The sequence below is a fragment of the Ambystoma mexicanum genome, chromosome 2q (genome assembly GCF_040938575.1).
Source record: "Ambystoma mexicanum isolate Mex_15411 chromosome 2q, UKY_AmexF1_1, whole genome shotgun sequence".
Classification (NCBI taxonomy): Eukaryota; Metazoa; Chordata; class Amphibia; order Caudata; family Ambystomatidae; genus Ambystoma; species Ambystoma mexicanum.
The window spans coordinates 1,398,854,778-1,398,878,825 of record NC_090924.1 but is presented as its reverse complement, the minus strand read 5'-3'; positions in this window follow the sequence as shown (position 1 = coordinate 1,398,878,825).

Genomic DNA, 24,048 nt, shown 5'->3' with positions numbered 1-24,048 from the left:
CCATGCACCTATTCATCTGCCCATTTGACTGGCCGTGCACCTATTCATCTGCCCATTTGACTGGCCGTGCACCTATTCATCTGCTCATTTGACTGACCGTGTACCTAATCATCTGCCCATTTGACTGGCCATGCACCTATTCATCTGCCCATTTGACTGGCCGTGCACCTATTCATCTGCCCATTTGACTGGCCGTGCACCTATTCATCTTTCCATTTGACAGGACGTGTACCTATTCATCTGCCCATTTGACTGCCCATGCACCTATTCATCTTCCCATTTAACTGACCGTGCACCTATTCATCTGCCCATTTGACTGGCCGTGCACCTATTCATCTGCCCAATTGACTGGCCATGCACCTATTCATCTGTCCATTTGACTGGCCATGCACCTATTCATCTGCCCATTTGACTGGCCGTGTACCTAATCATCTGCCCATTTGACTGCCCATGCACCTATTCATCTGCCCATTTGACTAGCCGTGCACCTATTCATCTGCCCATTTGACTGCCCATGCACCTATTCATCTGCCCATTTGACTGGCCATGCACCTATTGATCTGCCCATTTGACTGGCCATGCACCTATTGATCTGCCCATTTGACTGGCCGTGCACCTATTCATCTGCCCATTTGACAGGCCGTGCACCTATTCATCTGCCCATTTGACTGGCCACGCATCTATTCATCTACCCATTTGACTGGCCATGCACCTATTCATCTGCCCATTTGACTGGCCGTGCACCTATTCATCTGCCCATTTGACTGGCCACGCACCTATTCATCTGCCCATTTGACTGCCCATGCACCTATTCATCTGCCCATTTGACTGGCCGTGCACCTATTCATCTGCCCATTTGACTGGCTGTGCACCTATTCATCTGCCCATTTGACTGGCCGTGCACCTATTCATCTGCCCATTTGACTGGCCGTGCACCTATTCATCTGCCCATTTGACTGGCCACGCACCTATTCATCTGCCCATTTGACTGGCCATGCACCTATTCATCTGCCCATTTGACTGGCCGTGCACCTATTTATCTGCCCATTTGACTGCCCATGCACCTATTCCTCTTCCCATTTGACTGGTCGTGCACCTATTCATCTGCCCATTTGACTGGCCATGCACCTATTCATCTGCCCATTTGACTGGCCGTGCACCTATTCATCTGCCCGTTTGACTGGCCACACACCTATTCATCTGCCCATTTGACTGGCCGTGTACCTAATCATCTGCCCATTTGATTGGCCATGCACCTATTCATCTGCCCATTTGACTGGCCGTGCACCTATTCATCTGCCCATTTGACTGGCCATGCACCTATTCACCTGCCCATTTGACTGGCCGTGCACCTATTCCTCTGCCCATTTGACTGGACGTGTACCTATTCATCTGCCCATTTGACTGGCCGAGCACCTATTCATCTGCCCATTTGACTGGCTGTGCACCTATTCATCTGCCCATTTGACTAGCCGTGCACCTATTCATCTTTCCATTTTACTGGCCATGCACCTATTCATCTGCCCTTTTGACTGGCCATGCACCTATTTATTTGCCCATTTGACTGGCCATGCACCTATTCATCTGCCCATTTGACTGGCTGTGCAGCAATTCATCTGCCCATTTGACTGGCCGTGCACCTATTCATTTGCCCATTTGACTGGCCGTCCAGCTATTCATCTGCCCATTTGAATGACCTTTACAGCTACTTATCTACTCATTGGACGCTGGTGCAGCTATTCAACTGCCCATTGGGCTATTCATGCAGTTATTGATCTGTCCTTTTGACTGGCCTTGCAGCTATTAATCTGCCCATTTTACTGGCTGTGCACCTATTCCTCTGCCCATTTCACTGGACGTGTACCTATTCATCTGCCCATTTGACTGGCCATGCACCTATTTCTCTGCCCATTTGACTGGACGTGCACCTATTCATCTGCCCATTTGACTGGCTGTGCACGTATTCATCTTTCCATTTGACTGGACGTGTACCTATTCATCTGCCCATTTGACTGCCCATGCACCTATTCATCTTCCCATTTGACTGGTCGTGCACCTATTCATCTGCCCATTTGACTGGCCATGCACCTATTCATCTGCCCATTTGACTGGCCGTGCACCTATTCATCTGCCCGTTTGACTGGCCACACACCTATTCATCTGCCCATTTGACTGGCCGTGTACCTAATCATCTGCCCATTTGATTGGCCATTCACCTATTCATCTGCCCATTTGACTGGCCGTGCACCTATTCATCTGCCCATTTGACTGGCCATGCACCTATTCACCTGCCCATTTGACTGGCCGTGCACCTATTCCTCTGCCCATTTGACTGGACGTGTACCTATTCATCTGCCCATTTGACTGGCCGAGCACCTATTCATCTGCCCATTTGACTGGCTGTGCACCTATTCATCTGCCCGTTTGACTGGCCACACACCTATTCATCTGCCCATTTGACTGGCCGTGTACCTAATCATCTGCCCATTTGATTGGCCATACACCTATTCATCTGCCCATTTGACTGGCCGTGCACCTCTTCATCTGCCCATTTGACTGGCCATGCACCTATTCACCTGCCCATTTGACTGGCCGTGCACCTATTCCTCTGCCCATTTGACTGGACGTGTACCTATTCATCTGCCCGTATGACTGGCTGAGCACCTATTCATCTGCCCATTTGACTGGCCTTGCACCTATTTCTCTGCCCATTTGACTGGACGTGCACCTATTCATCTGCCCATTTGACTGGCTGTGCACGTATTCATCTTTCCATTTGACTGGACGTGTACCTATTCATCTGCCCATTTGACTGGCCATGCACCTATTCATCTGCCCATTTGACTGGCCGTGTACCTAATCATCTGCCCATTTGACTGCCCGTGCACCTATTCATCTGCCCATTTGACTGGCCGTGCACCTATTCATCTGCCCATTTGACTGCCCGTGCACCTATTCATCTGCCCATTTGACTGGCCGTGCACCTATTCATCTGCTCATTTGACTGCCCGTGCACCTATTCATCTGCCCATTTGACTGGCCGTGCACCTATTCATCTGCCCATTTGACTGGCCGTGCACCTATTCATCTGCCCATTTGACTGGCCGTGCACCTATTCATCTGCCCATTTGACTGGCCGTGCACCTATTCATCTGCCCATTTGACTGGCCGTGCACCTATTCATCTGCCCATTTGACTGCCCGTGCACCTATTCATCTGCCCATTTGACTGGCCGTGCACCTATTCATCTGCCCATTTGACTGCCCGTGCACCTATTCATCTTCTCATTTGACTGGCCGTGCACCTATTCATCTGCCCATTTGACTGCCCGTGCACCTATTCATCTGCCCATTTGACTGGCTGTGCACCTATTCATCTGCCCATTTGACTGCCCGTGCACCTATTCATCTGCCCATTTGACTGGCCGTGCACCTATTCATCTGCCCATTTGACTGCCCGTGCACCTATTCATCTGCCCATTTGACTGGCCGTGCACCTATTCATCTGCCCATTTGACTGCCCGTGCACCTATTCAACTGCCCATTTGACTGGCCACGCACCTAATCATCTGCCCATTTGACTGGCCGTGCACCTATTCATCTGCCCATTTGACTGGCCACGCACCTATTCATCTGCCCATTTGACTGGCCGTGCACCTAATCATCTGCCCATTTGACTGGCCGTGCACCTATTCATCTTTCCATTTGACAGGACGTGTACCTATTCATCTGCCCATTTGACTGCCCATGCACCTATTCATCTTCCCATTTGACTGACCGTGCACCTATTCATCTGCCCATTTGACTGGCCGTGCACCTATTCATCTGCCCAATTGACTGGCCATGCACCTATTCATCTGTCCATTTGACTGGCCATGCACCTATTCATCTGCCCATTTGACTGGCCGTGTACCTAATCATCTGCCCATTTGACTGCCCATGCACCTATTCATCTGCCCATTTGACTAGCCGTGCACCTATTCATCTGCCCATTTGACTGCCCATGCACCTATTCATCTGCCCATTTGACTGCCCATGCACCTATTCATCTGCCCATTTGACTGGCCATGCACCTATTGATCTGCCCATTTGACTGGCCGTGCACCTATTCATCTGCCCAGTTGACAGGCCGTGCACCTATTCATCTGCCCATTTGACTGGCCACGCACCTATTCATCTACCCATTTGACTGGCCATGCACCTATTCATCTGCCCATTTGACTGGCCGTGCACCTATTCATCTGCCCATTTGACTGGCCACGCACCTATTCATCTGCCCATTTGACTGCCCATGCACCTATTCATCTGCCCATTTGACTGGCCGTGCACCTATTCATCTGCCCATTTGACTGGCTGTGCACCTATTCATCTGCCCATTTGACTGGCCGTGCACCTATTCATCTGCCCATTTGACTGGCCGTGCACCTATTCATCTGCCCATTTGACTGGCCACGCACCTATTCATCTGCCCATTTGACTGGCCATGCACCTATTCATCTGCCCATTTGACTGGCCGTGCACCTATTTATCTGCCCAATTGACTGCCCATGCACCTATTCATCTTCCCATTTGACTGGTCGTGCACCTATTCATCTGCCCATTTGACTGGCCATGCACCTATTCATCTGCCCATTTGACTGGCCGTGCACCTATTCATCTGCCCGTTTGACTGGCCACACACCTATTCATCTGCCCATTTGACTGGCCGTGTACCTAATCATCTGCCCATTTGATTGGCCATGCACCTATTCATCTGCCCATTTGACTGGCCGTGCACCTATTCCTCTGCCCATTTGACTGGCCATGCCCCTATTCACCTGCCCATTTGACTGGCCGTGCACCTATTCCTCTGCCCATTTGACTGGCCATGCACCTATTCACCTGCCCATTTGACTGGCCGTGCACCTATTCCTCTGCCCATTTGACTGGACGTGTATCTATTCATCTGCCCATTTGACTGGCCGAACACCTATTCATCTGCCCATTTGACTGGCTGTGCACCTATTCATCTGCCCATTTGACTAGCCGTGCACCTATTCATCTTGCCATTTTACTGGCCATGCACCTATTCATCTGCCCTTTTGACTGGCCATGCACCTATTTATTTGCCCATTTGACTGGCCATGCACCTATTCATCTGCCCATTTGACTGGCTGTGCAGCAATTCATCTGCCCATTTGACTGGCCGTGCACCTATTCATTTGCCCATTTGACTGGCCGTCCAGCTATTCATCTGCCCATTTGAATGACCTTTACAGCTACTTATCTACTCATTGGACGCTGGTGCAGCTATTCAACTGCCCATTGGGCTATTCATGCAGTTATTGATCTGTCCTTTTGACTGGCCTTGCAGCTATTAATCTGCCCATTTGACTGGCTGTGCACCTATTCCTCTGCCCATTTCACTGGACGTGTACCTATTCATCTGCCCATTTGACTGGCCGTGCACCTATTTCTCTGCCCATTTGACTGGACGTGCACCTATTCATCTGCCCATTTGACTGGCTGTGCACATATTCATCTTTCCATTTGACTGGACGTGTACCTATTCATCTGCCCGTTTGACTGCCCATGCACCTATTCATCTTCCCATTTGACTGAACGTGCACCTATTCATCTGCCCATTTGACTGGCCATGCACCTATTCATCTGCCCATTTGACTGGCCGTGTACATAATCATCTGCCCATTTGACCACCCGTGCACCTATTCATCTACCCATTTGACTGGCCGTGCACCTATTCATCTGCCCATTTGACTGCCCGTGCACCTATTCATCTGCCCATTTGACTGGCCGTGCACCTATTCATCTGCTCATTTGACTGCCCGTGCACCTATTCATCTGCCCATTTGACTGGCCGTGCACCTATTCATCTGCCCATTTGACTGGCCGTGCACCTATTCATCTGCCCATTTGACTGGCCGTGCACCTATTCATCTACCCATTTGACTGGCTGTGCACCTATTCATCTGCCCATTTGACTGCCCGTGCACCTATTCATCTGCCCATTTGACTGGCCGTGCACCTATTCATCTGCCCATTTGACTGCCCGTGCACCTATTCATCTTCTCATTTGACTGGCCGTGCACCTATTCATCTGCCCATTTGACTGGCCGTGCACCTATTCATCTGCCCATTTGACTGGCCGTGCACCTATTCATCTGCCCATTTGAATGGCCGTGCACCTATTCATCTGCCCATTTGACTGGCCGTGCACCTATTCATCTGCCCATTTGACTGGCCATGCACCTATTCATCTGCCCATTTGACTGGCCGTGCACCTATTCATCTGCCCATTTGACTGCCCGTGCACCTATTCATCTGCCCATTTGACTGGCCGTGCACCTATTCATCTGCCCATTGACTGCCCATGCACCTATTCATCTGCCCATTTGACTGCCCATGCACCTATTCATTTGCCCATTTGACTGGCCGTGCACCTATTCATCTGCCCATTTGACTGGCTGTGCACCTATTCATCTGCCCATTTGACTGGCCGTGCAACTATTCATCTGCCCATTTGACTGGCCGTGCACCTATTCATCTGCCCATTTGACTGGCCACGCACCTATTGATCTGCCCATTTGACTGGCCATGCACCTATTCATCCGCCCATTTGACTGGCCGTGCACCTATTCATCTGCCCATTTGACTGCCCATGCACCTATTCATCTTCCCATTTGACTGACCGTGCACCTATTCATCTGCCCATTTGACTGGCCATGCACCTATTCATCTGCCCATTTGACTGGCCGTGCACCTATTCATCTGCCCATTTGACTGGCCACGCACCTATTCATCTGCCCATTTGACTGGCCGTGTACCTAATCATCTGCCCATTTGACTGGCCACGCACCTATTCATCTGCCCATTTGACTGGCCGTGCACCTATTAATCTGCCCATTTGACTGGCCATGCACCTATGCATCTGCCCATTTGATTGGCCGTGCACCTATTCCTCTGCCCATTTGACTGGACGTGTACCTATTCATCTGCCCATTTGACTGGCCGTGCACCTATTCATCTGCCCATTTGACTGGCTGTGCACCTATTCATCTGCCCATTTGACTAGCCGTGCACCTATTCATCTTTCCATTTGACTGGCCATGCACCTATTCATCTGACCTTTGACTGGCCATGCACCTATTTATTTGCCCATTTGACTGGCCATGCACCTATTCATCTGCCCATTTGACTGGACGTGCAGCAATTCATCTGCCCATTTGACTGGCCATGCACCTATTTATTTGCCCATTTGACTGGCCGTGCACCTATTCATCTGCCCATTTGACTGGCTGTGCAGCTATTCATCTGCCCATTTGACTGCCCGTGCACCTATTCATCTTTCCATTTGACTGGACGTGTACCTATTCATCTGCCCGTTTGACTGCCCATGCACCTATTCATCTTCCCATTTGACTGACCGTGCACCTGTTCATCTGCCCATTTGACTGGCCATGCACCTATTCATCTGCCCATTTGACTGGCCGTGTACCTAATCATCTGCCCATTTGACTGCCCATGCACCTATTCATCTGCCCATTTGACTGGCCGTGCACCTATTCATCTGCCCATTTCACTGCCCATGCACCTATTCATATGCCCATTTGACTGGCCGTGCACCTATTCATCTGCCCATTTGACTACCAGTGCACCTATTCATCTGCTCATTTGACTGCCTGTGCACCTATTCATCTGCCCATTTGACTGGCTGTGCACCTATTCATCTGCCCATTTGACTGGCCGTGCACCTATTCATCTGCCCATTTGACTGGCCCTGCACCTATTCATCTGCCCATTTGACTGGCCGTGCACCTATTACTCTGCCCATTTGACTGGCCATGCACCTATTCATCTGCCCATTTGACTGGCCGTGCACCTATTCATCTGCCCATTTGACTGGCCATGCACCTAGTCATCTGCCCATTTGACTGGCCGTGCACCTATTCATCTGCCCATTTGACTGCCCATGCACCTATTCATCTTCCCATTTGACTGGCCGTGCACCTATTCATCTGTCCATTTGACTGGCCATGCACCTATTCATCTGCCCATGCACCTATTCATCTGCCCATTTGACTGGCCGTGCACCTATTCATCTGCCCATTTGACTGGCCGTGCACCTATTCATCTGCTCATTTGACTGACCGTGTACCTAATCATCTGCCCATTTGACTGGCCATGCACCTATTCATCTGCCCATTTGACTGGCCGTGCACCTATTCATCTGCCCATTTGACTGGCCGTGCACCTATTCATCTTTCCATTTGACAGGACGTGTACCTATTCATCTGCCCATTTGACTGCCCATGCACCTATTCATCTTCCCATTTGACTGACCGTGCACCTATCCTTCTGCCCATTTGACTGGCCGTGCACCTATTCATCTGCCCAATCGACTGGCCATGCACCTATTCATCTGTCCATTTGACTGGCCATGCACCTATTCAGCTGCCCATTTGACTGGTCGTGTACCTAATCATCTGCCCATTTGACTGCCCATGCACCTATTCATCTGCCCATTTGACTAGCCGTGCACCTATTCATCTGCCCATTTGACTGCCCATGCACCTATTCATCTGCCCATTTGACTGCCCATGCACCTATTCATCTGCCCATTTGACTGGCCATGCACCTATTGATCTGCCCATTTGACTGGCCGTGCACCTATTCATCTGCCCATTTGACAGGCCGTGCACCTATTCATCTGCCCATTTGACTGGCCGTGCACCTATTCATCTACCCATTTGACAGGCCGTGCACCTATTTATCTGCCCATTTGACTGGCCACGCACCTATTCATCTACCCATTTGACTGGCCATGCACCTATTCATCTGCCCATTTGACTGGCCGTGCACCTGTTCATCTGCCCATTTGACTGGCCACGCACCTATTCATCTGCCCATTTGACTGCCCATGCACCTATTCATCTGCCCATTTGACTGGCCATGCACCTATTCATCTGCCCATTTGACTGGCCGTGCACCTATTTATCTGCCCATTTGACTGCCCATGCACCTATTCATCTTCCCATTTGACTGGTCGTGCACCTATTCATCTGCCCATTTGACTGGCCATGCACCTATTCATCTGCCCATTTGACTGGACGTGCACCTATTCATCTGCCCGTTTGACTGGCCACGCACCTATTCATCTGCCCATTTGACTGGCCGTGTACCTAATCATCTGCCCATTTAATTGGCCATGCACCTATTCATCTGCCCATTTGACTGGCCGTGCACCTATTCATCTGCCCATTTGACTGGCCATGCACCTATTCACCTGCCCATTTGACTGGCCGTGCACCTATTCCTCTGCCCATTTGACTGGACGTGTACCTATTCATCTGCCCATTTGACTGGCCGAGCACCTATTCATCTGCCCATTTGACTGGCTGTGCACCTATTCATCTGCCCATTTGACTAGCCGTGCACCTATTCATCTTTCCATTTTACTGGCCATGCACCTATTCATCTGCCCTTTTGACTGGCCATGCACCTATTTATTTGCCCATTTGACTGGCCATGCACCTATTCATCTGCCCATTTGACTGGCTGTGCAGCAATTCATCTGCCCATTTGACTGGCCGTGCACCTATTCATTTGCCCATTTGACTGGCCGTCCAGCTATTCATCTGCCCATTTGAATGACCTTTACAGCTACTTATCTACTCATTGGACGCTGGTGCAGCTATTCAACTGCCCATTGGGCTATTCATGCAGTTATTGATCTGTCCTTTTGACTGGCCTTGCAGCTATTAATCTGCCCATTTGACTGGCTGTGCACCTATTCCTCTGCCCATTTCACTGGACGTGTACATATTCATCTGCCCATTTGACTGGCCGTGCACCTATTTCTCTGCCCATTTGACTGGACGTGCACCTATTCATCTGCCCATTTGACTGGCTGTGCACGTATTCATCTTTCCATTTGACTGGACGTGTACCTATTCATCTGCCCGTTTGACTGCCCATGCACCTATTCATCTTCCCATTTGACTGACCGTGCACCGATTCATCTGCCCATTTGACTGGCCATGCACCTATTCATCTGCCCATTTGACTGGCCGTGTACCTAATCATCTGCCCATTTGACTGCCCGTGCACCTATTCATCTGCCCATTTGACTGGCCGTGCACCTATTCATCTGCCCATTTGACTGCCCGTGCACCTATTCATCTGCCCATTTGACTGGCCGTGCACCTATTCATCTGCTCATTTGACTGCCCGTGCACCTATTCATCTGCCCATTTGACTGGTCGTGCACCTATTCATCTGCCCATTTGACTGGCCGTGCACCTATTCATCTGCCCATTTGACTGGCCGTGCACCTATTCATCTGCCCATTTGACTGGCCGTGCACCTATTCATCTGCCCATTTGACTGCCCGTGCACCTATTCATCTGCCCATTTGACTGGCCGTGCACCTATTCATCTGCCCATTTGACTGCCCGTGCACCTATTCATCTTCTCATTTGACTGGCCGTGCACCTATTCATCTGCCCATTTGACTGGCCGTGCACCTATTCATCTGCCCATTTGACTGGCCGTGCACCTATTCATCTGCCCATTTGACTGGCCGTGCACCTATTCATCTGCCCATTTGACTGCCCGTGCACCTATTCATCTGCCCATTTGACTGGCCGTGCACCTATTCATCTGCCCATTTGACTGCCCGTGCACCTATTCATCTGCCCATTTGACTGGCCATGCACCTAATCATCTGCCCATTTGACTGCCCGTGCACCTATTCATCTGCCCATTTGACTGGCCACGCACCTAATCATCTGCCCATTTGACCGGCCGTGCACCTAATCATCTGCCCATTTGACTGGCCGTGCACCTATTCATCTGCCCATTTGACTGGACGTGCACCTATTCATCTGCCCATTTCACTGGCCGTGCAGCTATTCATCTGCCCATTTGACCGGCCGTGCACCTATTCATCTGCCCATTTGACTGGACGTGCACCTATTGATCTGCCCATTTGACTGGCGGTGCAACTATTCATCTACCCATTTGACTGGCCGTGTGATGCTCCCTTTTTTCATCCACACACCAATCCAGATGTGTCGACCCAGCAATATGTCTATTGATGTAGACAGGTAGCTATTATTGTCTCGTTGCTTTATTCATCCATGCATGCATGCAGCCGGCCCTGGGCTGCCCGCACAGCTGAGCTGTAAGTACACCCCGCTGCACACAGCCTCCCTTCACCCAGCCCGGGCGGCGATGCTTGTGCGATTCAAACGCCCCCTTCTCTTGCGCGACGGAGGAGGGGACTCTGGGTTTTATTTGACATTAGATATGACCCAGCGCCAGTGAACTGTGGAGACAGAACATTTTTTCCTGGGCACTGAACAGTACATTGCATAGAAGTTCCAAAAAAACCCTCCTCCAGCAAATAAACTTTAATGGGCAACAGCTGCAACCATGATTCTCCCGCAGCTGAATCACGGGCCTCATTCTGCCAATCTACTGCGCAAAATGAAAAAAAAGAAAAAAAAATACACACTGCAACCCTCTTCCTCGCCCTGCCCTTCGAGGCCGTAAAATGCTGGGCGCCATAAATCTCCACCTGTGTAAGCCCTGCTCGAGATGGCAGGTCGGTTGGCATGGCTGGAGTGGCAGGCGAGGCCTGCGAACAAGAATGTGCAGAAAGGGAGCCGCGCCGTCCATGGGTCACAGCTGACCACGAGCCAAGATGGCGCCGGTTGCGCGGGGGCTCTGGTGCAGGCTCGTGACTGTGTCAATCAGACGAGCTGGATGGAGCAAGGCATCATGGCTGAGGGCTGCCATGGCGATCGCCGGAAGCTTTTCCCCGAGAATCACCATTGATTTACCCTGGAGGACATGAGCATGCTGTCTTCCATGGCGGATCAGCTGTTATCCGCAGTAATGACCGGAATGGTGCCTTGGGTGATGGCCGCATTCCAGACATGCCAACATGCCTCATTCCAGTCAGGAGATGCTAGTCCAGGCCTAGTTTTGAAACTGCACTCTGTGTCTGGTAGTCTCAGATTCCCCTATTATTAACCCAGGACTACAAATCCCATTATGCAAAGTAAAAAAAAAGGATGGGACTGGCATTTTATCCAGACAGGAAATGTGCATGTAAGCATCTCTGGCATTCATGTTTGAGAGTGTACCTGGAGGAATTGCTTGGCTATTTTGCTTAAATCGTTGGAGGGGACTGTGACTGATTGCTATCTGTGGGGCAGGAGGAGGGGGGATGTGAGTGGGGTGAAAACACTTGCTTTTTTACTTTTATTAATAAATACATTTATGTAGGTAATTCTGTCACTGAAAGTGAGGCCTGGTCATCAACCCTCTTTCATAAAAAGCTCCAGGCAAAAAGCATAGTGCATACATAAATATGCTCTCGCTGCACCAGTCTCCTGACATCTGCAGCCCGGGCTCTCCAGTGGCACATGGCCTGCTAAGGCCATGTGCCACTGCAGGCTCATGACTTCCCACAAACACTGAATTTCAAGGGTCTTGTTGCGTTAAATCTGCACAACTTCAATGTATCTTAACTAAGGTTTTCAGGGAATTACACAGCCTGCGGTAGCGGCCATGTAATTATGGTTAAGTTGCTCAATTCATAGGAAGAGCCCTTTTTGGGGGGCTTATAACTTTGCTCCTCCTGGACGAATCCTTATCAAACTTTGCAAAAAAAAGGATATGGCCCGCTCTGAACTGTTGTGGTAATTTTGATGAGGTTTCGTCAAGGGGGGGGGGCAAAGTTATATGGGTGTCCCAAAATTAGATGCAATGGAAAGAAACTTTGGTCATGCCTACAGCCGAAATTGCTGGGCGGATTTTCACCAAATTTATGGCAGGAGCGGCGGTTTGGTCCCAAAAGCGTGCTTTTGTAAATTTGATGTAAATCTGTCCACTAGTATTTTTTAAAACAGGCAAAATGTATGTGCCAAAAAATGTGTGATATCTGGCTCCGCACTGCTGACCCATTTCCCTGTTTGTGCAGCTAACAGGACTCTGATTGGCCCGGAGGGCCATGTGATGTCCACAGACATACAACGTGCGCTCTGATTGGCTGGACGGAAGCGTGATGTGCGTCACATTTTTCCGATTCGCCCACCATGTTGTATCCCCGGATATTCGCGGATAGTGCGGCGGCGAACAGGGCTGGAAAACATGTTTTGGGGCATTTGGTGTTGGGAAGAGGGACTGGAAAGGGTGGGGGAGTGAAAGATGCTTCATATGATGTATTTGTTTAGGTGGAAGAAGACTGTGTTGTGTCCGCGGCAGTCCCGGACCCCGCAGCAGTTCGTGTGTAGGTCCTCAGGCGAACAGTTTATCTGATGACTGCAGGCAGGCTTCATTAGGGTAGGGGAGTGGAATGTAGCTGATATTAGGATGTTTGTATAGGCTGTATTATGCTGTGGTGGTGTGGCAAGCTCCTAGACACTTGGGAGGCCATGCATCCAAGAGTCTGCCCACTGGTTGCAAGTACTGCAATAGTATATGTACAGAAGTGGACAACCCTCATGCGGCGGGCTTATGTGTGTGGGTTGTGGCCACTGGGCAGAATCTTGGGTGCATGGCTGTATTATTATGTGGTGATTGTGGCCAGCTACTAGACTCTTGGGTGAGTTTGACCATTGGCTGCAAGTATTGTAATAGTATGTGTACAGAAGTGGACAGGGTGTGTGGCAGCTGGCTTATTGGACTGCCCTTAGATTCTCTGGTGTATGAGAGTGTACCCACTGGGTGCAAGTATGGCAACAGTATGTGTACAGAAGTGGACAGGGCCTCCGGCGGCTGGTTTATATGTGTGGGTTGTGGCCACTGGGCAGATTATTGGGTGCATGGCTGTATTATGCTGTGGAGGTTGTGGCCAGCTACTAGATTCTTGGGTGCATGGGCGCACCCAAGTGTCGGCCCACTGGCTGGAAGTATTGTAATAGTATGTGAACAGAAGTGGCCAGGGCATGTGGCAGCTGCCTTATTGGACTGCCTTGAGATTCTTGAGTGTATGAGAGTCTGCCCACTGGGTGCCAGAATTGTAATAATATATGTACAGAAGTGGACAGGCTCTCGGCCGCTTGCCTTTTGTGTTTGGAGTCTATACATTGGGTGGAAGCACTGTAATAATATGTCTACAGAAGTGGACAGGGTCTTGGGTGCCTGTATTGTATGTGTGGATTGTGGGCAGTGGCGAGATTCTTGGGTTCATGGGTGCATTATGCTGCGATGGTTGTGAACTGGCCGTAGAGTCTTGGGTGCATAGCTGCACTATGCTGTGATGCTTATGGGATGATCCTAGACTTTTTGGTGCATGACTCTCTGTCCACTGGTGGCAAGAAGAGTAATTGTATGTGTATAGAGCGGATAGGGTCTCTGTTGTCAGGATTATGAGTATGGGTTATGGGCTCTGGATAGATTTTTGGGTGCATGGCCATATTATGCTGCAGTGGTTGTGGCCAGGCCCTAGACTCTTGGGTGCATGGCTGTAAGCCGTAGGTCATAGGCCATACACTCAAGAGTCTAGGGGCTGGCCACAACCACTGCAGCATAATACGGCCATGCACCCAAGAATGTGATACTGGCATGTGGATTGCACAAACGTGTGTATAGAAATGCAATTTGCTGATCACAAAGAAGCATGACACCAATAAGAGTATACTCACTGTACGTATTGTTGAGTACTGTATACCTTTTTGGAACTCAGTGATAGAATACCATTGAAGTGGCAATAGCAGATTTGAATATTGTGGCACTCTGGGCACATATTTTCTTTGTTGTATGTGGTAATGCAAGAGAAATCTTTGTTTCATTGTCTGTGATTAAAAAAAACATAACATGATATTGAAGGTACTTCATAATGTCATATTGCACTCAATTTCAGACATCTATGTACTTATGGACCCTCGTAATTAGTACAGTACAAGTACTATGCTTCAAACAAGTGTACTGTGTAATGTGCTTAGTTCCTGTGTTTGTTTGCATAACCATTGGATCTGTGGGGAAAAAAAATCCATGCAGGATTAAAAATAAAAAACGTTTACATTCATTTGATATTATGTGGCACACTCTGTTTCATTGACGTGTATAGTACTTAATTGTTTTGGTGTTTTGCTTTTTGGAAGTGATGTTGCTATGGTTGGAGTTAAATACCAGTTGGTGTATTCTAACTGTTTATCTGTTTCCTCTTTTTAACAGTATCCGTTTATGCTGTTTTATTGCTCTTGGTGTTTTCTATGTACTGTACTTTTGCAAACTAATATTGCAGTACTGTGGGGGCACTTAGATACCTGTTGGCATATTCTAACTGTTGGTAGTTTGGAAGTTGTTGAGGGTATGTTTTGTGGCAGTTTGATTGCTGAAGGCTGATTTTAGCAGTTTGGCGGCTGGAAGTAACATTGTAGTACTGTGGGTGTACTAAGATACCAGTTGGTGTATTCTTGTTGTTGGCACTTAATAAGTCTATGTTTGTGCTCTCCTACCTTATGCATTGGGGAACTCTAAAATATTCATAGCTATAGAAATAGCTGTCCACACAGCTCATTGATTAACTCACCTTGCACCCTGTCATACAAGAGGTCAATTCTCTAGTTTAAAAAAAAATACATTCAGTAATTTGTCTTACAAAATGAAAGGTATTATTAACAGAAATTGGAGATAATCATGAAAAACGATTGTGGGAAACCATTAGTGATAGGCCACCACCAATGTGGTAACTGTGATATGTGCCCCACACTAGAGAAACAATGTCAGTTGATCTAGGTCTAGGAAGAGAATGGACCATCACAGATCACACTAACTGTAACACCGATAATGTGATCTATTTGATTAGGTGCCCTGCCAATATATGTACATTGGTAAAACCAATAGGAAATGTAAAACTAGGATGATTGAACATAAGAGTTGAATTAAAAATATAGGGTAGAACAGGCGCTCCTGGTAAAACATTTCATTGAGAAAAGACATGCTTACAATGATTTCAATTGGATTATCCTTAAACATGTCAGGGGAAATTCACAAGATCAGATAAATGAGAAACTGTTGAAATTAGAACAAAAACTTATTTTTCTGACAAAAAGCCATATTCAAGGCCTGAACGAAAATGTTGAATGGCACAATGCCTGATGATATCTCCTATGACTAATCATTCTGGTTATGGCACTTATGTTTGATGAATATCTACCACATCGCTAGTCCAATGTCCACATGGTTTTTGAATTAATTCAATGATACTAAGTCTTGACCTCTAATTGTACATGTGATGCAAACAAGATAATGGGGTGATTTTTTGTCTCTGGATATAAATCATGTTTGTACTTTTATATGGACTAATCAAGTAGCCTAGAGCGCAAGAACAAACACAGGGAGAGACCTTCCTGCAATGACTATTACATTATTTATGGGCTACATAGCTCCTCAGGAAATCCAGTTGCATTGCGGTTTGTTCAGTTTTCAGTTCCCCTCCACAAGTTGGCATTTGACAATAAGAACTGAAGTGTATCCATCACACGAAATTAGATTTCAATAGACAATTGAGGGACAGTGAGCAAACAAGACTCCCTTCTACATGTATGACAACCCTTTGTGTCTACCACGTGTGTGGTGATACTTAAGGAAACACTGTGACTACGGTTATACAGGGTTTGAGTCAGATTGAACTCGCTCGATACAGTTATGTTGGATAATATTGAATTGCATCCTGCAGTAATCCCGAGGCGGATGCAAAAATCAAACTGCATTATCCATCAATCACGCGGTGAATGATGGATGACGTCATCACAGTCAACTTGATGATGTAATGACGTACTATGTCAAGATGTCACGATATGCTGCATACATTAAGCAGCCATTTTGAAGTGCCGTGAGTTGTGCAACTGAATTGATTTGTTTCTTAAGAACTCCACGACACACACAGAGGTGAGTTAGACAATATTGAGGTTCCTTTTTCTTTTTTATAGTGCCTGTAATTAGGTAACTGGGGCGATCAACATTAATACCTAATTAAATATCTATTACCACACAGATATTGGTGGATGGGGGCATCTGCAAAGCCTATGGTACTCTCCTTATTTTGTGCTCCGAAGTTAACAGCTACTCTCAAGTAAGTGATATGGTGGGATTGATTATGAATAATGAGACAATGATGCACTATATCATTGTAGGCAGAGAGTCTCTGGCATAGCAATACGGAACCAACAACTTGAGGTGTTCCATATTATGTTTACAGTCTTTATAAATAGTGACTGAGAATGAAATAAGATTGAGACCTTTTCCCACTGCCATATGGACACAGAGGTTTTACAGAAGAGATAAGACTTTTGGAAGCATGGGATGACCAATCCTGTAGTAGGAGAGGAGAGGTGAGCGTGCACAACCTGACTATTAGATCCTTATTTATTCGAGTATGATACCTTGATAACTCTGCATGGGGTGCATACTCACTGGTGAGGTACCTCTGTGAAATGGCACAGCAAATACAGACGAAACGAGACCTTGGCCGTGAAGCCAGCGGTGTGGGTTGCACTCCCTAATACCACTATGCGTGGTGTAAATCTTCAATATTCTTTTCAATAAATGATACAGTGCTGGTGATTCTGTTTATATACAGGATTTCATGTTTATTCTTTTAACAAGTGTTGAAATAATTAGATTCAAATGTATACAGATGCATTGAAATATGGCCTATGCATTTCGGACTGACAAGTCCTTCTTCAGGGCCAGTGATTGGTATTTGTTGCATACCCATATCTAGTCTATATATCACATTATATACCAACCATGTTCAAAGCAAGTGCAAAGCAAGTGCCAATCAAATCAATCAGGTATATACAAAACAGAGGTTCAAAATTGTCCACATTGAAATGTACGTTAAACACATCCCATCCAATCCACACAGGTGGAAGAATGAGGTTCGGTCATAAATCCAATCCATAGTCCCAATCGTGTTGATCAAAAAATATCATATCATGCCAAAAACAACACCATCCGAAAATCCCAAAGTGGTGACAATTATACATACGTGATATCGTAAAAAAGATTGCAGTATTTAAAAATGGAGCATGAAAAAAGAAAGAAAGGATCTATAAATGCTTTCAATAAAATCATTGTCACTAATTATTCAATGGCGAGTATGCTATTAGTACTGACCTGTTGCTAGTAGAGAGTATAACATATCTGCAAGATATCGTAAAAAAAAGTCTCTCAGTAAAGACAACTCCTTCATTAGTTTAAGCAGAGCATGTACAAAAGTAAATGCTTACCCGTTTGAAACGCGGTGCGTGGTCTCGCGTATAAAGTTCCTGCGCTCATAAGTGTGAAAAGCCTTGCTGTAACAATAAAGATCCACGTTTGGCACATGTAATACATATCGGGGCAGCTCATGATGGTGCTTACCTAATTCTTGCAAGGAAAATTGCTGATACAAACGCCGCGTGAACGCACGTTCAACTTTCAAGTTTAAAATGTCTCTTCCGTTTTTATGGTAACCTAAGGTGATGTGGCAAGAAGGGGGCGGACAGAGAAGGATGGGCAGGTTGAGTTTGGAAATTGGTTTCCAGATAGACACTTGTAAAGAGGGTTTGCTGATTGATGTGAGGATCACAGACTGACTGAGTCCCCAGCTGTGTCTCCAAAATTAGAAGCCACATTCGAAAGATAAATTAAACCCCAATAAACCACAAACTGTCCATATAGATTGACAAGGGTAAATATGGGGGAAAAGGGCAGGGAGAATCCGGGGGAATGCAAATTGGGAACTGGAGCACAGGTCCTGGTATTTAAATACTTAGTGTTCTTCTAGTTACATTAAAGAGAAAGTGAAATGTTATTTCTTTAAAGTCCAATGTTCTTGCTATTGTGAAACAACATTTAAAAAAGAATGCAAGTTGGTGCTATTTTAATGCAGAATTGCCTTTGTAAAATTAAGTACTATTCCTATTTCATTAGTGGCCTAAGCTGGTGGAGAGTCATTTTCGCCCATAGGATTGTCACAATGCACTATTTCCTTATGTGATATTGTGCTTTAACACAGCCATAGTCATAGATAAGATGTTTGCCCAACAAAAATGAGTATAGGGAATTTATTTAAGTCTTAAACCCCTGCAGCGTCGTATCTTTGGATGCACATACAAACTCATGCATAATGTGTAAGGGTACTTTTTTAAAAACATTGTACATGTTACTGGGGAATAGTATATCTCCAAGCCAAAAACACATGCATGCAGAAAACTATACTGCAGCCCATTAAAAGCTGTGCATGCCTACATAAAGTGATTGTTACACATGTAAAGAGACGGAATTAGGTGCACACACACGTGTATTTAAGGCTGCATATATAACTGTATTCAAAGCCACGCACACATATAGATGGAAAGTAGCACATCCATGTTTAGTAAAAATCACACACACATACACCTTCATAACAGGTTGCATCCAAATATTCTGAGAACATAGCACACATATTGATTCAAATTAATTTGATGATTGTTTGCCTTAAATGATCTGCACATAGCCAATACATTTGCTACCTCACATATGTACTGACAGGGGTGTCAGTTGTTTGAAAATGGACTTAAGCCTTCATTCATACAAAACGTGTCTTGATCGTGGAGAAAATCAAATGTTTTAAACACACTTGCCTCATCTTGAAATCCAAACAATGAGTTAAACTATGTTGCCTAGAGAAGCCAATGTAGAATAGAAATGTGTAAAATAGAATAGTGGCTTTTATAGTACCATATACATAGTTAGAATTAAAACTGAATGACTGGATGACTACCAAATAGTGAGATTCATGTAGGCAGGCATATTTATGTGGTAATTATTGATTTTGGATACAGATGAAGATGTCTGCCGCTCATTTGTTTTCATGCTGCTAAGCAACCTGGTCATCCAAGCAGTCTGCTGATTGGCTGCAGCACCCTATTTGCCCAAGCCAGTTCCACCAGAAGGCGAGAGCTGGCCATCTTCCAAAGGGCCTCCTCATAAGGGCAGGCCTGTCTGTGCCTGTCCATAATGCCGGATGCCTTCGCCAGACCCCCTGCATAACCCTTCCCCGCATCACCAAACGTCACACTGCTGCCCGCATTCATGTGACAAGTCCTACAGATCCGCCAAGTCATCCTGCTCCACCAGACATTCCGGGGTAAGATCAACTCTATGAAACCACACCAGTGCCAACGGACCCTCCCCACCATGAACTGATACGAACTGTCCGTACAGAACTCTATAAGAACGCACAATGCAATAGTTGCTTCTGCTGCCTCCACAAACCCATTTCCTTGTGTGCATGACCCTCGCTACTGATTGAATTGCTACTTATGCATGCTCGCCAATTCCATGCATGCCCGTTGAGCTCTGTATTGTGTTATCTTAGCCCAATTCATATGCTTGTAAAATTCCATTACTATTTAATACTTACACCATTGTCAGACCTGTGAAGTCATTCCCTGTTAAGGATTGTAGTCATTTGTTGTTTACATACCAAACCTCATCTCACATCGGAGGTGCTGACCATTTCGCCTAGTCCTAGTTGTATTTCATTAGGGTATTCCTCTGCTCTACCCCCAACAGTTGTATCCATTGTACTACTTAGAACTGCATGCATGTATTACTATTGGTTACCTATTATGTGTGTCCCATACTTCATGCCTGCCTACCTATTGCCATCACTAGAGCCCAGCCTAGATCACATGACTATGCCGTTAGAAATCAACAGCCCTACACAACACAGAACCGCCATAACCACAGGCGTTACACTCTGTACACTCCTATCTCTACTACAACTACTACCATTTGCCACACACCAATCCCAGCTTACCAACCACACCATAACTGCCACATATCACTACCATTGCACCATGCCCCTCTATCCGAATGCAAATAACAGCATCCTCTCCCCTTGCTCCAACAGTGCCTTCATTCATTTAAATACAGGACTGGCATGCCAAATTTGCCCTAGACACTATCCGCTCCCATACACCACACCATTCCTGCCTAACAAGCCAGCATTCACCCCAACACCACATATCGCACACATAACACAAACCTCCACAACTATCTTAGGCAACGCCCGCCGCTATAGACTCTCTTCTAGAACGTATTCTCACTTCCCACTTACTAGACCTGTACAAGGAACCCTCAGAAACAAAAGACTCTCATCCCGCACCTCCAACAACACCACCATCTCCTACGTCTGCAAAAACCTACCCAGCTATCAAGCGACCAACGCCCACAATACTAACATAGATAGTACCCAGGACCACCTCATACTCAAGCTCATTCATCATAAAGTGCAAATCCCCACCCCATCCTTCACAGCACCAGCACCACAGATAACCCAACCTAGCCAGCCCCAACCAATCACCAAACCTTGAAAAGGTGCCTTACTCAATGTTAGATCATTAGGCGCACACGCCATTGACTTACACAGCCTTATTCTAGAACATAACCTGACTTCCTTATAATAACTGAAACCTGGCTACACTCAGCCTCAGGCCCACTACTCACACTAGCGATACCACCAGACTATAAAGTACTTAGAGCAGATCGCCAGGAGGCAACCGGAGGCGGTGTTGACATCATTTTCAAAACCGCACTACAGTACAGAGACTGCAAAACCAATACTCTGCCAGGATATGAGCTCCTAGCCCTTAAGCTAGCCATAGACTCCAAAACCACCATTAGCTTTTTAATAGTGTATAGAGCCCCCAGCTCTACCAAAAACCCATTTACAGATCTACCTTTGTAACGCTCAGCTGGTATCCACAGGGACGTCACTCAGCCTGTTCTGACCTCTTACGGCCTCGAACCCTTCCCTGGAGTCTATTCGACTGGAGACTGGGCCTGAAACACAGGATTGGTAGAGTCTAACTCCCTATTGTCTCTGTGTGCTTGAACCCCATCTTCCCCGGGGTCCAACCCTTCCCTTTGATCCACAGCTCACCTTGTTTTCTTGGAAAGTGTGCTCTCTGTCCTGCTTTCAGCGCAGGGGCGCGTTGATTGATGCGGGATCGTTGCTGACTAGTTACTTCACTGGCAAGAGTCGGACAGGTAAGTATAATGAGTCTTTTGAACAGTTCTCTAACTTCGTTCCTTTCCTTCCTTAGATGATGGCTGGCGTCCGGGGATGGCAACGTGCTGCTGAGATGAGTAGCGCTGAAGGTGAGTGAGAGTGCGATGCACGATGCGACCCTTTCGTATTTGTATTGAACTGAATTCTTTTTCTGTGTCTTTTAGGTGCTGCTACATTTTCAGCATGGATGCCTGTTATGAAGAAGAAATGCGGTGAGTAAGCGCGGTATGCAGCACCTCTAGAAGTTCCGGAGACAGAGTTCCCCCAGAGCGGCTGGGATTCAGGTAAGCGTTTGAAGCTCGTACAGTCTTTAAAAATAAGCGAAGATTTGCTGAATGCTTACTAATGCCTTTTTTCTGTTCTTTTCCCTTTTCCTTAGGATGCGGCGTGCCGGGATGGGAATGACACCGCCGAAGATGCCCGCAGAACAGAAAGAGCGATGAATGATGGGCAGAAGCACCGTAAGGTAAGGCTGTTCCTAACAGTGTTCTTGTTCTTGCAGGAGCTGAGCGCAGAAGAAAGATGCAGGCCTACTGGAGACCGACCCGAACACGGTAAGTGTCACGGTGCAGGTGCAGAAAACACAAAGCATGTTTCTCAGCCTGGGCGTGGCTTAAATAGTCTCTGGGCATCCCAGGTGTCTCTGGGCTGAACCACACCCAAAAGACTAGACTGCACATGCAGTTCTGGGAACTGAAATATGTGGGGGCATCCATCTTGTCCCCATCAATGCACTACAAGTCCAATCCCCAATGTTATCCTATGGGAGTGAGTGAGTCTGGTGCCATAAGCGCACGTCTGACTCCAAGTGGGTCTTTGGAGGGATGGAGAGACCCTTGGGGCCATGTAGGTGATCGTGGCCTGGCTCCAGCCTGACATCTTGGATGGCTGGGGACATGAGGGGCAGGAATCATGACAACCTTTGCTCATTTCCCCTCTACTCAAACCCAATCCTAAATGTATCCTCCTAGGAGATGCTGGATCTCACTTTGAACAAAGAGACACCCCAGGAGACACGACCGGGGTCTCGGCACAGAAGCAGACACCTCCACGATGGAACGCTTCGCGTGATACTTCTTTCACAGCGGCACTAGCGCTGCAGCGCTTCCCCAGATTCTCTGAGATATCACAATACAGGAACCAGAAGTGTATTGAGGACATCCGGCACCCAAGCAGTCCATTACTAATCAGCATTCTGCTTGATTCTCGCGGTGATCCAATGTGGATAATCAGATCCTGTAACAGACATACGTCATTTTTTAATAAATTGTATGCAATACAGGTTGTCCCTTCTTTATCAAAGAAGACCCAGAGCCAACCCGAATCACCACGGGCATTACCTCTGGTTTGAACTCGTGTGGAATACACTTTGTTCCTAGCACAGCAGTGCACACACATAGAGCAGCCCGTCTGTTTTCCTTTTCCGTCCTGATGAAGGCCTGCTCAAGATTGGCTGGCACAATAGTCAGTGAGGGCCGAAGCACAATTGTGTCGACAAGTCTGTAATCATAAGTGCAGTGCCTCATTGTCAACACTGTTTTTCCATTTTTCATGTTCTGTTTCCTTCAATTCTGTAATCACTGTATTGTCCCCTGTTGTGAGCCTACACAACAGTAGGCTTTGTATTGTCCCTACCTAATTGTATTGAATTTTGAGTCTGAATTTACCTCAAACTGTTTGTTTTGATAACATCACATATTTGTTTTATGTCTTGAAATGGATAACTCTATATTTATGTGTGCTATTAGACCATTAGGTCTTTACCTTTGAATACATATACTCTGTATCAACTCAACAAGGTGTGTCTTGTACTTTACATAGAACTAACAATTGAGACACAGGTATATGAAAGGCAAACCCATTCATTTGTTCTAATATTATTCCTTCTAAGAGACATCAATTTGGGATACAACGATCAATCCAACCTCAAAGCAACAGCATTTCACAATGCCCCAACTCACTCAAACGGAAGAATCCTCGACTGGATCC